The 13,986-nt window shown below is 31.9% G+C and overlaps 1 protein-coding gene across 1 annotated transcript in view; it reads right to left on the reverse strand.

The window, feature by feature from the left end:
* The window catches only part of LOC133198463 (fibroleukin-like), a 116,731-nt gene that overhangs the window by 79,462 nt on the left and 23,283 nt on the right, over nt 1-13,986 (reverse strand). The window lies entirely within an intron of this gene.

Genomic DNA, 13,986 nt, shown 5'->3' on the forward strand with positions numbered 1-13,986 from the left:
AGTGTCCTTCCATCCTGTAGTTTGATGGAAACTTAGAGGGATATGTTTCCTCCCTTTGTTAACTGATGAATAACGTTATTTCCTATATCCAAAAAAATTATTATTAACTCCTACATATAAACAATTATTTTCCCATCAATATACCTAAAGAATGCAATTTGAAGATGACGAACAATACATGTGTTCCATTGTTCAAAACCAAGCGAATTGTGAGCAGAGCAAACACGGACCTCCAAAATCATCAGAGGTGGGATCAAGTGCCATGATGAAGTAAGCATCTCCCGCCAACCAGTCACAGCATCCATGTGCTTATGTCATGTTTGGGTTAACGGGAAAAGCCGTAGACAATTAAGTGTAAAAATAACGGCCTTACAATTTCTATGCAAATTATCAGTCAACATTCGACTTGACAAAAGATTGTATTTGCTAACACGGTCATTGTTTTGACCAATTTGCGAAACGTTGACTTCAAAAGAGAGCTAAAATATTTGTACCATATACTTATATGTCAATAGCCTGCCTCGTAAAAGAAATTCCTCGTACTTAGAACATACTGTTCATATCGAATATGTTGGAGACATTAATTACATTTGCGGATGATAATGATACAATGCCTCATGAATTAGAAAAGTTGACCATAGAAAATAATCAGATTCATCAAAAGGTTAAGTTGTTAGTTTACAATTAATGTCTATCTCTAATAAACTATCCGGATATAAAACAGGTGTGTCACACTATAATGTCTTTCATTTCGAGTTCAAAAGGATATATCGAGTCAACATAGGAAAGAAAATTAATATTGTTAGTCGGTAAGCATCCATATTTCGTTAACAGCATTTCTAGAGTATGCTGTTGTAAAGTATCTAATCCATTGGTGTCACTGTCATTGTGAGTAGTCACTAAAGAAGCTTGGTAGAATATTTATTAGAACCCATTATGTATCGTTGTTTGTAAGGATTTTTAGGTAGTTTTGTAATCCAGTATAAGTATGGTGATTCAAATTCAATTTGCTTGTTGGGAATGATGAATATATTTCAAACTGATGTATATTTTGAAGAGTATTTTTCTCTTTAAAAGAGAACTATGAGTATTAGTTGGATAGCCAGTTGTAGAATTAAATCTAAGTTCGTTTGTATTGGTAAGAAAGAATTCACGTGTAATATGTTCAAGTAATATTTCTACTTTGACTCATAGCATGAAACATTAAATGTATAGACGGTTTTGTTATTTGTTGTGATTTCAGAACACTTATCTTTTATGGTCATATAATTAAGATTTTTTAGTTCACCTTCTCGCTCTTTTTTTCTTTTCCCTTTCTCTTTTTATTTTTCCTCTTAAATCTATTTATCATTGAAATCCATAACAAAAAGTAAATGAATATTACCGAATACATATCACGTAGTCATGGAATTGGTTTCAGACAGATTGTGTGTTGAAAATAAAACATGAATTTGTGAATAATTTTAAATAAGACTGATACTAACCAATCCAGTAATCCCCTTCTGGTGAACCAAACAAATTTTTATACTCTGTCCAATTCTTCTCAAAGCTCAGGGCTCCATCTACTCGTTTTTGTATTACCTAAAAACATTTGCATTATTTAATTCATAATTCAGACAGACCTGTGTATACAACTGTATAATAAGTATAAACTAAGAAAAAATTCTGTTTCATACTGGACATTTGCGAGAAGCATTGGCTTTTACTGTCGACGGCTTACTTTGACATTTAAACCTGCATTATGTACTCAGCTATGTTAAGGAAGGAAATAGAAAATGCGATAGAAGTACCTTCTTGATATGTATTATTTTTAAAAATCTTTGTAACAAAGTAACTGTATACATGTAGGAAAGATAATATAGATATCTGTAATGAATAGGTTTGTGCCGTACTCAATACCAGTTACATCGCATGTATCAGCTGTATGTCACGTGACTGGTATAAAAATAGAATTGTTAAGCTGAATGAAGAAAATGACGCTAGTGCAAGGACAAGCGCATGTTTTGAAAAAAAAAGATACATATTCAAAAAGGTTTACATCTTCTACCCGAAAAGTGCTGGGAGCTAGTTTGTACTGTTTGGGAAGTACTGGAAACTTTGCCGAAAATACATACAATAGCTAAAAATCCCCGCTTCGCTTAAATTCTGTTATGAATAAAAATATTATTATGCAGACATGAATCAGCCACAGCTTTTAAAATATAAATGATGTTAGCAATTGATATTCCATATTTCAACTCAAACAGTCTAGTCTATGCCCTTGCACTTTTGAGGTTAATTAGGAATACGCTTATCGTGTTAGCGATAATCTTTACATTCTATGTCGCTGTGCAGTCCCATAGCAACTAAATAAATTAATAATCTATATAATTCTTTTTAAAAAATTGTTTCTCTTTTTTAATTGATAAAATTTAGAAATTGGCGATGGTTTCATATTTATTTAAGCATCTTTGTAATTATTTAACCAATAGATCCACTCCTCTGTCTCACTGGTACTGCGTCAAGTCAAGGCTAGTGACGTCATTTATGACACAAGATTTTCTTCTAATTATTTAAGAAATAATTCCCGCGTCGGAGGAATTGTTGGAGAATATACCCCGATAGTCGAGATATTTTGTTGACAAATAAAAAAACCGAGCCAGGAGGGCGAGGTTTTTATTTGCCAACAAAATCTCGAGACTGAGGGGTATATTCTTCAACAATTCCGAAGACAAGGGAATTATTTCTATTCTGCTACGTCGAATTTTTAAACTCCTATATAGAGAAACGGAGAAGTAGATGTCGACGTCATATAAGTGCCTTATTACGTCATAATTGAATGCTACTTCTCGTTTATTTGCACTTCACGCATTGGAAAAAGTACGAGGTAATCCGAATCCAAGGTAAACTTTTTTCCCACGGATTTGCGTCACAATCAAAAGAGGCCTCAGTTCTTTTCCTAGTAAGAGCAGTCAAAATAAGAGGAAACCGATTTGAAATTATTGATAATTTGTTGATGACGTTTGTGATTTATTGAAGAATAATAATGGCCGCGGCATCTCTTTGATCTTTGCAATAACCGTAGTAGAATCAGCAGTATTGTTATCAAATGTGATTATAAAACCTTTATAAATAATGGATAACATAAATGAATGCAAGATGCTATTTACACATCATCATGTGGTTAAATTGAGTTTTGTCGCATGTTAAATTTTTAATGACGTCACATTGAAACTTCCCATACGGTGCATCACAAATGTGAAGTCATGCCTGCCTTAACGTAGCGGAGTAATTCAAATTACATAGTTGACAATATATATTAAGAAAACCTTAATAGTAGTTCTAGGCATGGTGTTATGGGCACTTACATGATTTACCGGTATCATATCAACAAAAGAGATTATGGGAGGCAGAATAATATTACTTAAAATACCGTAAAATATTCTTGAGGGATATTATCCACTTTTAATGTCGCCTTCTGAAGAAATCGGGAGCAGAGGAAACACGGACCTTAAAAAAAAAAAAAAAAAAAAAAAAAAAAAAACATCAGGGGCGAGATCAGGTGCCATGATGGAGTGAGCATCCCCTGCCAAACGGTCACGTGCAACCGCCGTGTGCTTTATGTCATGATCGGGAAAAAAATCCGTCGACAATTTAGTATGTAAAGAATGGCCTAACAATTAGTATGAAAAACGTCAGTCGGCATTTGACTTAATGATAGGTTGTATTTGCTTACATGGTCAATGTATCGATCATAAAACTTGCGAAATGATGAATTCAAACGAGACTGTAAATATCCTTGTTTCATCAACTTGTTTGTCAATAGCTTACCTCGTTTTAGAAATTGTTCGTACGTAGATCATGCTCTTGCGTATTGAATCAACTGAGAGATACGATTGAGAGACGATTGAAAAGTTAACCTCATCACATTCTTTATCATAAAGTTTTGTTGTTATGTTACCATTAACGTCTTTTTTTTTAGTAAATAGCCAAATATGAAACAGATGTGTCAGAATCAGTGGTATCTTTGATTTCAAACTCACTGGGATATATTGAGTTGCCATATGAATGGAAGTAACTATCGTTAATTGATAATACACTATATCTGAACGTCGACTTGAATGCCACAGCAAGTGTTTTCCTCTTTTCATGTAGAAGTTTTGGAATAAATTCTGCTTCATATACAAATATAGGTCTGCTAATAACAAGGCGCCATTGCTACCAATGGGAATTGCGACAGATTGTTGGAAGACCTGATCTCCAAAAACTTCATAGATATTGTCAATCAGAAACCCAAGCATCTTGTCAATATCAACTTCAGAGTACTTGTGAGTACAATTGGAATGTTTTTTAAAGAAAATAATTTTGCAAATGATCAATGAAAAGGTAAGTAAATTTACGAGTTCCATTTTGATTGAAAAAGCAGCTGTCAATGATTTCAAAAAGCCTGGACCATAATTTATCCTGGGGAATGGTTGTATAAAGTGTTGAAAAGTCGTACGTTTTGATGTTATTGATTTTGATAAATTTTTGTGACTTCAATTTTTCTAAAAATTCCTTAGAGTTTTTAAGGAATCCACATTTGATATACACCACTTCTTGAATATAGTTTTGTGCAATACTCCTGAACTTTCTCCTTCACTGCTGTGAATATTTTAGTGAGGAGTAAAGAAAGAGGTTTGGTAGAACATTTACTGGAATCTTTGTATCTTTGTTTGTAAGGATTTTTATGGAGTTTTGGAATCCAGTATCCAGGGGTCCTTGTTTATGCCCTCTTCACAGATTTGTGTTACTTAAAGATTTTTAGATCGATCACTGTTCGTTATCTTCACCCTTTTCACATATGTAACTTTTCATTATTAAAAATATTTTAATGCTGATATTGTTTTCAACTGATATTTAGAACTACCATAAATGAGAAATAAATCCAGCCCGTGTGTTGATTGTTATTTTTTTTCCTCTTTCAAAATTTTATTTCATTTCAATGCCTCTCAGGTGATATTACCACATACTAGAGAAACACATATATAACATTTCTTTTAATGTTTTAACTTAATTCTATGTCCTTTATAAAATAAATGCAAGTAGATAATTTATATACCTTTAATATTGCACAAGCGAAATGCACACTCCAACAATACGGAGACTATTAAATGCGAGGTGAAGATTGGCTCATTTTTTGTGATATAAAATACTGTTTACGCTGGCATTTCGTAATTTTAAAAAAATGCTTCTAATGAATCGTAATAAAATCATTATTATTGATTTACACGCTGGCACAGAAGATGTAAGTATCCTACAAATCGGTTTCCATAACACACGTAACTACATTCATTTTTAAAGTTATACTTACAAGTTCCTTCAATCACAAAAAGTGAATGAAATTGGGCAGGAGACATAGCCTATTTTAGCCTTTTTTAACTCCAGTACCTGAATTTTGTTATAATTATCAAAATATCCTAATCTTGCCGAGTTTATTCCTTTGCAAAACTGAATTTGTTTCGAAGTTTCTGCATATTTTTTTTCATAGCAACTAAGTCTGTGTAAAATGTAAGCTACTGACAAGTGGTATGCTAACCATTTTTTAAATATCTATGTGAAATGTATGCTAAGATTTTTTGCAAAGGGAAAGGAGTTTTTAGGAAATCAGTTTTTAATAAATTGATCAAAATCCGGCCTCTATAATTTCTACTTATTAGAAAACTGTTTTTCTTTTACCTGCTACATGGATATAATTCACCACTCCCACACTGAGCTTGTTTTAATTTTTTTTCCGACAAGTTAGAATGAGAAAGATATTTATAAAATGGTTAGCATACCACTTGCCAGTAGCTTACATTTCACACAGATATTTATACAATGATTAACATACCACTTGCCAGTAGCTTACCACTTGATAGTGTCTAAATTTGAAGCCCTTCACCGGTTTATGGTGACGTCTCTATATGAGTTAAAAATTCTCGATGTGGACGTAAAACAAGTTACAATCAATCCACAAATCTTGCCTGTTTGCAAACTGGCTATTTTTATTCCCATTTACATCAACAATCTTGTAATTATTAAAATATTACACTGTCAATTACTTTCATCAATTGCTTCATTATTTTAATTTTTTGCTTCTTTATTTCTAAACTTATTTTAAAAGTACTTTTCACAGAAAGAAAAAAAAGCAGAAAAAAATATTGAAAAGACAAATTGTATGCATAAGAATAGTGTTTACATTCAAAATGAAAGACAAAAATGAGTAATATAAATTAGCAAACTCACGGGGGAAAAAATAAAAAAAAATAAATCTTGAGAAAATATACAATAGTAGTTAAATTATTAATAAAAAAAAGGTAGGTAAATGCTGATGACTTTTTTTTACCTACTTAAAGTGCAATGATAAAAAAAAGGTTTTTTTGGTTTGTTTTGCATTTATTTCTTGTCATATTCTAGTTTTGCCAGATATTCCCTCGAGATAAAGGAAGCTGTAGACGACAGAAAGAAGAAAATAATTGAGTAGATAAACCGCAGTTTGGTCATATTTTATTTTATGTACATCTCTTTTTCCTTCCAGAAAGAAATTTCTAAATTGTCTTTAAGCTTCCAAGTATAAATATTAGAACTGTAATCGATTACTGAAATGTTATTGGCTAGCTGTTATGTATTCTTAAGATTTCTTTGATGGATTTATCGGTTTTCTTTGATTGCTCTGAATAAATTTATTTTTTTTTCCTGCATAATTTTCAAACGTAATACAAGTACGCAAGGAAACACTTGCTGGTTTGATAACCATTTTCTATATTTCCAGTTTAAAAACCAAGGCATATGTCTTGAAGAACAACTATTTTGAATTCTTGAACTTGCTTTTTTTTATTATTTGAATTATTATCAGGCCTCTAAATCTTAATGCAATAACAACGAATTCAGGTAATCCAAGATACCTGGATTTAACATTCCCATCATTTAATACTGTATACAGATTTATATACGCCCTCCCACTCTTTTTTTTTTTTTTTTTTTTTTTTTTTTTTTTTTTTAGAATTTTTCCCCGTTTCTGTTTCTTCTAGGCACAGATGTGTTAAGTTGGCTCATTACATCACGTTTTGATGACTTACTACACAAAGGAATACTCCATTGTTTTTGTTCATTTTCATTTGGGGAAAAAATTTACAGGTTCTTTCTATTAATGATCATAATTCTTAAATAAAAACTCTTAAAAAAGACAATACATGCGAACAAATAAACACTAAAAACAAAGTATTGGCTAAATCATGAAAGAAGGTGATTTTTTTTTTATTGATTATAAACTTGAAGTAAAACAATTAATCAAGATAAGAAAACTAATTTTCAAAATAGCCAAAAATACCTTTGATATAAAAAAAATCCTTTGGATATTTAAAAATTATATAATAAGTGGTGCTTTAGTGAAATATGAAATGAATTGGGGGGGGGTGCAATTTATTTTGAATTTACCCCGTTTTAAATACGCCCTTTTGAGACAGGGAGTGAAAAAACGGGGCAAAATTATTCTTCAGTACAGTATTGTCTTTAGCCAAAATAAAACGTGGTCACAATAATTTGATTTGTTTTCATATCAAAGTTCCACTCAGTTTCACAATTTTTCCTTCTTTTTATCTCTGAATGTCATTGTTAGACATGTCACAGCGACAGAGCTTAAATGAGAAGAACTGTAAGTATTAAGGTTCACTGAACGTCTGATAAGAGATATAACTCTTCTTTTTATCTCTGAATGTCATCGGTAGACATTTCTCAGCAACATAACTTAAATACTCTAGAATTTTCATTTTCAGTGGAAATTATACAGCGTTGTTAACACACCTGCCTGTATCTAAATTCCTTAACCCATATTGAAAATTAAAAATACTGATTGGAGCTTGTTTTTTTTTTTTTTAAAGAACATGGTACGGTTTAAGTATATTTAGCCCTGACCTGTATTTTTCTAAAATACGAAAGTAGTGATGTAAGAAATTAAACCTCATACTTTCTGAAAATGCATTAAAACAAACAAAGAAATCGTTTTTCTTATATACCTCCTAAAAACTAATTGTTACGTCATGAACTTGTGCATTTTTCCCGCAATTTCTTAAAAAAGTTGCAGAAGACATCAATTTTCAGTGGTATTTTCTCTCAGAAAATATAGAGCACATGCATCGCCCACACAAATTTTGAGAAAGTTGCTTTTTTAAAATAATTTTACACAACATATCCGAAAATTGATGTTGGCTAGGACTTTTATTTTCTTAAGGAAAATAACTCAAGAAATAAAACATTTTGAAGCTTTCAGTTATAATGACGTTTTTAATTTTAAGCTTAAAAGGTTGTTTACGTGTTTAGCAGGCAAATTTCCGCATAAATAAAAGTTTTATCGTATTGTTTTTCAATGATAGTTGTGTTAATAAGATTGTTTATCGCTGATAATTGTTGCTTCCAATTGAAGCACACAGGTAAAATCTCAAAACATCCTTTTACATCAATCAGCACTGGTCTTCGATATGCTTGCAAGGGGAAAAACTATTATATTCTTCCAACTTTGTAGATAGGTAGATTCTGAAAACTAAACACAGGGCAATGGTTTGATTGCAAAATAAATATTCAAAACATTTAAACTTTTTTAAATTAATATAACTATAATCAATATCCCCCAAAACCATTAATAAAATTATACCGTACAGTGTAGCTTTAGTCCGGCGTAAAGATACGCTCCTTAATGAAACACAAATCACGCTATTCTAGAAGTAACGCCAGTGTAACGTTACGACTTCTTATGAAACGGGCCCTGGAATTTTATATCTGATTTTTGGGATATTAATTGTAGTCTTTATTTTGTATCAAATCTGACCCATGCCCCGAAAACACAATTAAAACCCTGATTTGCCCATAGAACTTGGTTTTATTATAGCTACACTAAGTCTGCATACAAAGTCTGAGATTTCTTAACTAAGTCTGAAATCTACAATAGATTTCAGTCAAAATAAGTCATATACACCCTTTATGAATTGAATTATTTAGCGTATATACTAGTACACCGTTAAAGAAAAGACTAGAATAGAATTTACCCCCACCCTCCCGCAAGGTATGACACATTATCATTATGTTTACAGAAAAATAGCTTTGTTTTATAGATCTACTTACACAGAATGTTGTTGAAATTATCTAACTGTATATTAATTGTTCAAATACTTATTTACTTTATAGAACTACACAATGCAGTTATTTCAACGTAATGTCAAGAGGTCTTCCGATTGTAGTTGTACTTCTTTTGAGTTGGATTGTTACAGGTAAAAGACATAAAAGATCCGAATTATTAAATTTAAAAGAAAGGAAACTTTGCATTACTTTACGTTCTCTTTTAATCTTGTTGTCTATCAAGATTTTGATATTTTCAGGTACTTTCCTTGTCTTTTTCGGAAGCAAATATGAAGCATATGCATATATACGGATTTTCCCTGCCGGAAAAAAGAAAAATATTCAGTTGTTGTACATGCATCTCGATATTGCAGCATATTTTCAGAGGCAATTTTTTTTTTAAATAATATGTTCCGCTGTTGCGAAATGAAGTACTTGAAAAGATTATAAAGTTTGAAAACATAGAATTGTAAGGGTTGAAACACCTATATGATCAATGTATAAATCTGTTAGAATATATGAATACGCATATATATTTATATCATTTCACAGTTTTGACCGCCATTTATTCCGAGTCTTTGATATGTCCCCCTGTGTTTTCCGGCTCAGAGGTTTTGAGATGCTCCCCGGGCTTCGTCAATGTGAGTGGATGGTGCTTCTCTTTCCACAAGTAACCGACGTCCATGTTAAATTCCAGTGATATCTGAGCTCACATGGTCGCAGTAGATTCGGAAGAGAAAGAAAAAGTACTCACAAAATATATTGAAAGTAAGTAAAGGAGTGGATCTTAGTTTAAAGAAAATAGAATTTATTTTTAATTTGACCATTTCTGACTGCCTGTGTCAAAGAATCCGATCCATATTTTTTTTTTCAATTTGGTTTCAAAATTGAACAAAATGAATGAAGAAATGCTCGTTATACAATAAACAAAATTAATTTCAAAAACTATTTGGCATAAACCAGAGACTATTTTAACCCCTTCTCTACCGCATCGGTCAATATGACCGATAGCGCGTTAAAACAAGACTTCGCGAAAACAGGATCTCCGTATCTTTTTTATGATAGCATTAAGGTATATAATCTATATATCATCTTTTTGGAAATTTTCTCTACTTTTAAGTTCTGTAAAAATTTTATAGATTATGCGTCGGTAATGAATAATAATGCGTAATTTTTTGTTGAAAAATCGGGACTGATCAATATTTAACGTCAAGGTCGATTTCGTTGCTCCTCACTCGGGACAACATAGCTAACCAATATGTTGTTCCGAGTGAGGAGCAACGAAATCGACCTTGATGTTAAATATTGATCAGTCCCGATTTTTCAACAAAAAATTACGCGGAGGTCCAAAATTCAAACTACCGTAATTCAGAAAATACTGAGAGTTAGAAGACCAGTTTAGCTATATAGCTTTATTAAGCTATTCAGAATAGCTTGATTTAGCTATTTTATCACACTTTTTTCTCAAATGTGTTATTTTCCAAGTATGCACAAAAAGTCGCACCTTGGTGCAGTGATGATATTCAACCTTGAACTCTTATGAAAATAATGCATGTAAAAATCACTCATCAAATTGCGTCTCCTTAAGAGACTTTGTACTCAAAGTTCTAAAAGTTTTGGGGCTATATAAAGCAATTGATACAGTTACTTCTTCAATGAAATTATAAAGGAGGCCAATTATGGTCAACAAGATAATTGATTGGTAATAATTCAATACAATGAGAAGCAATCACATTTATCCATGCCTCAACGCACACAAGGTAGTGTACAGTTACCCAAACAATGGAAATTCATCTATTGCTTAAAAGTATTCAAATGCTGCAATGTTAGAACTATCTTTGATTTGGGTTTTGATTTGATAACCCATATTACATATATGAATAGTCAAATACTTGCGACTTTTTGTCTATTTTGTACAAATAACATTTTTGTGAAAACCTGCATATAAATAGCTTTATCAAGCTATTTTGAATAGCTTAATAAAGCTATATAGCTATTTCAAGCTATATAGCTTAATCAAGAGATTGTGCTGGACCTGGTGACTATGCACACTGATACTGATACATGTACATGCATGGGCGTTACCCGGTATGAACTCGCATTATTAGATTGATACTTGTTCAGCTAATTTGGTGTTGTTTTTGAAGTGTATAAGTTTTGATGACCACCCCAAATACCATTTAAGGGAGTATGGTACTGACAAGTCCTAATTTCAGAGTAATTAAAACTCTAAAACATCCACATAAAATGAAAGAAGTACCTTTATATATTTCATAAAATATTATAAGAAAAGGTTCTAGTGAGTAAATCAAAAATTATGACGCACTAAAATAAGGGGGGTAACTCTGTATGATAAAGTGATATTTTTATAACCAATTTTTAAAAAATTGAGAACAACAATAAAAACAATATAAAAATATTTTTTTGAAAAAGATGTCATCCACAATATTGAAATTTTAATTTTAAAACAAAATAGTGCAAGAAAAAAGCCAAAAAGACAAATTAATTTTGATTCATTTATATCATGACAATTTATTGGGAAAATAGGTTCATGTATATGTACAACGTATTTTTTAATAATGAAAGAATAATTAAAAGTTTGATATCTTATGCTATATTTATAGTGATTTGCTTGCTTTACAAATTGCTAATAAAAAATTATAATGTTAGTGTGTAGTTTTGGAGTAATGTGCTCCCGAATTTCCTGACCCGAATTTCCTCTGCTCAAAAAGCTGTTATAAAATGTTAAAATAATGAGATTGCAATTTATTTACTTGCTTATAGTTTCTAACTCTCCTGATTTAGTCGTTTTAAACTCAAATTTTTATTATAGTTATTATTTTTCTCTTGTGACACGGCGGGCAATGCTTTTCACCAGATTTTTGCCGAACAATCCGAAAATCTTCCGATTTCCCGGTTTGGTTTTGTACATTATCGTGTACACGTCACTTCCAGTTTGCAACTCGTACACAAAATGCCGAATCGGAATCAAAGTTGAAAGTAGACTTGGAGGAGGTGTTTACAATTATCTATGAATTGTTTTGAACAAAACAAAACAAAAAAAAAAATAGAATTTAAAACTCCGGCTTATAATTTCTAACTTTTAGTGGAACGGATGAAATAAAGTGAATTGACGAAGACAGAATGCTCGAGGCTTATTGTACATTCTTTCTATGTCTCCATGTTTAATTTTAATTAATAATAAATCTTTGTCTTGAATGAATATTTTCCATCTTCAGCAATATTGAAAGATTAGATATGATTCAGTAACTATTAACTAACCAGCTATTAAACCCAGGTCCGTAGAATGCGGGGGGTGGGGGGGTGGGGTGGGGGGTTCTGAGTAAAATATATCGTTCTAGTAAATTTTCCCTTAGATGCTAGTCTCCAATGTCGAGCACTAGCAAATTCCAGGATTTGGATAGTGAAATTAGGTGTTTTTTTTATATTTGCTTGTCAGATTTTTGAGAAATATTGCCCCCCTTTTTTTGGTCTTTTTTTCCTTTATCAGATTTTTTGGGGGAAGTTGCCCCCCCCCCCCTTTTTTGAAATTGTTGCTACAAGTCTGACTAAACCATCATACATGCTGTTGAAGCTAGGGAAAATAGTGACACCACCACAATATACTACACTGTACTTTGCTATGCATGTGTACAATATGGTGTAGAGCAATATTTGACAAAATCAGATAAAATTTTAAGAGCTAAAACCACAAAGTACAAAAATAGTCCTTGACTAAAATAGATGAACTTATGTTTTATAATTTGAAGGGTTTTAAACTATTTATCTTAAATATCTTTTTCTAGTTTTCTTTTTATGGTTAAAATAACCTTTGTTTCTCTAACAATAAGTTTACAAGTCAAGCAGTAGGCTTGTAGCAACGGTTTCAAAAGTTGGGGAGGGGGCACCTTCCCCCAAAAATATCTGTCAAGCAAAAAGAAAAAAAAAAAAAAAAAAAAAAAACTGAAATTACCAAAAATAGGGGGAGGGGCTACTTCCCAAAATAATCTGATGGGCAAAAAAAAAAAAAAAAAGAAACCAAACTAATTAAATGTCCATTTCGTGGAAATTGACAGTGCTTGACCTTGTAGCAACGACGGGGTGGGGGTGGGGGGGGGGGGGTGGAGGCAATCACTATAGCAAACTACTATACTCGGAAAAAGTAGGTCCCCCCAGCATTCTACAGGCTTGAGCAGCTTTGTAATACTGCACCTGACATAACTCTCACACACTGACAGGAGCTTATAAATGAAGATAAAAACTTACAGTACATGACGTGAGGCAGCTTATTACCTCCTCAATGTAACCATATGCATGAGGGATGGGAGATTATTAATACAAGAAAGTTGTAGGAGATTATACATTCATGACATTGGGTCAGATTATGACACAGATTTGAGTGATAAGCAATTTTTGTGTCAAGTATCAACTACCAATTAGCCTCCATTTGAGAGTAATAGACCAGGTACAAATAACACACCTTTTCTGCCAGAAGCCTTGAACTTGCTGGAATGACCTTGAGTCAAGGTCAGTTACTCAATACATACATGTAACCTTAGGTTATATGCAATATTTATGATCAGTATGAGCATCTCATGTTCTCCATACAAAATACAGGAATTCAATGTTTTTCTTAAAATGACATTTAACTTGATCAAAGGATCTTGAGTCAAGGTCATTAGCAGTCCTTGTATGCCATTTTCATCATTTTTCCAATGGAAAACCTTGTTAAAAATAAGGAAGATGAATTTCCCAGGTTCTACTCTTTTTTTTAACATGCAGTGTATTTAGCATCTGTTCATACAATGATAAGGTAATGAAATAATTTTTATAATGAAATGTATTTAATATTGCAAAATTCATGAGAATCAAAAT

This window comes from Saccostrea echinata, unplaced genomic scaffold (assembly GCF_033153115.1).
Source record: "Saccostrea echinata isolate AGI-Se365-2 ecotype Australia unplaced genomic scaffold, CSIRO_AGI_Sech_v1 ptg000033l, whole genome shotgun sequence".
Lineage (NCBI taxonomy): Eukaryota > Metazoa > Mollusca > Bivalvia > Ostreida > Ostreidae > Saccostrea > Saccostrea echinata.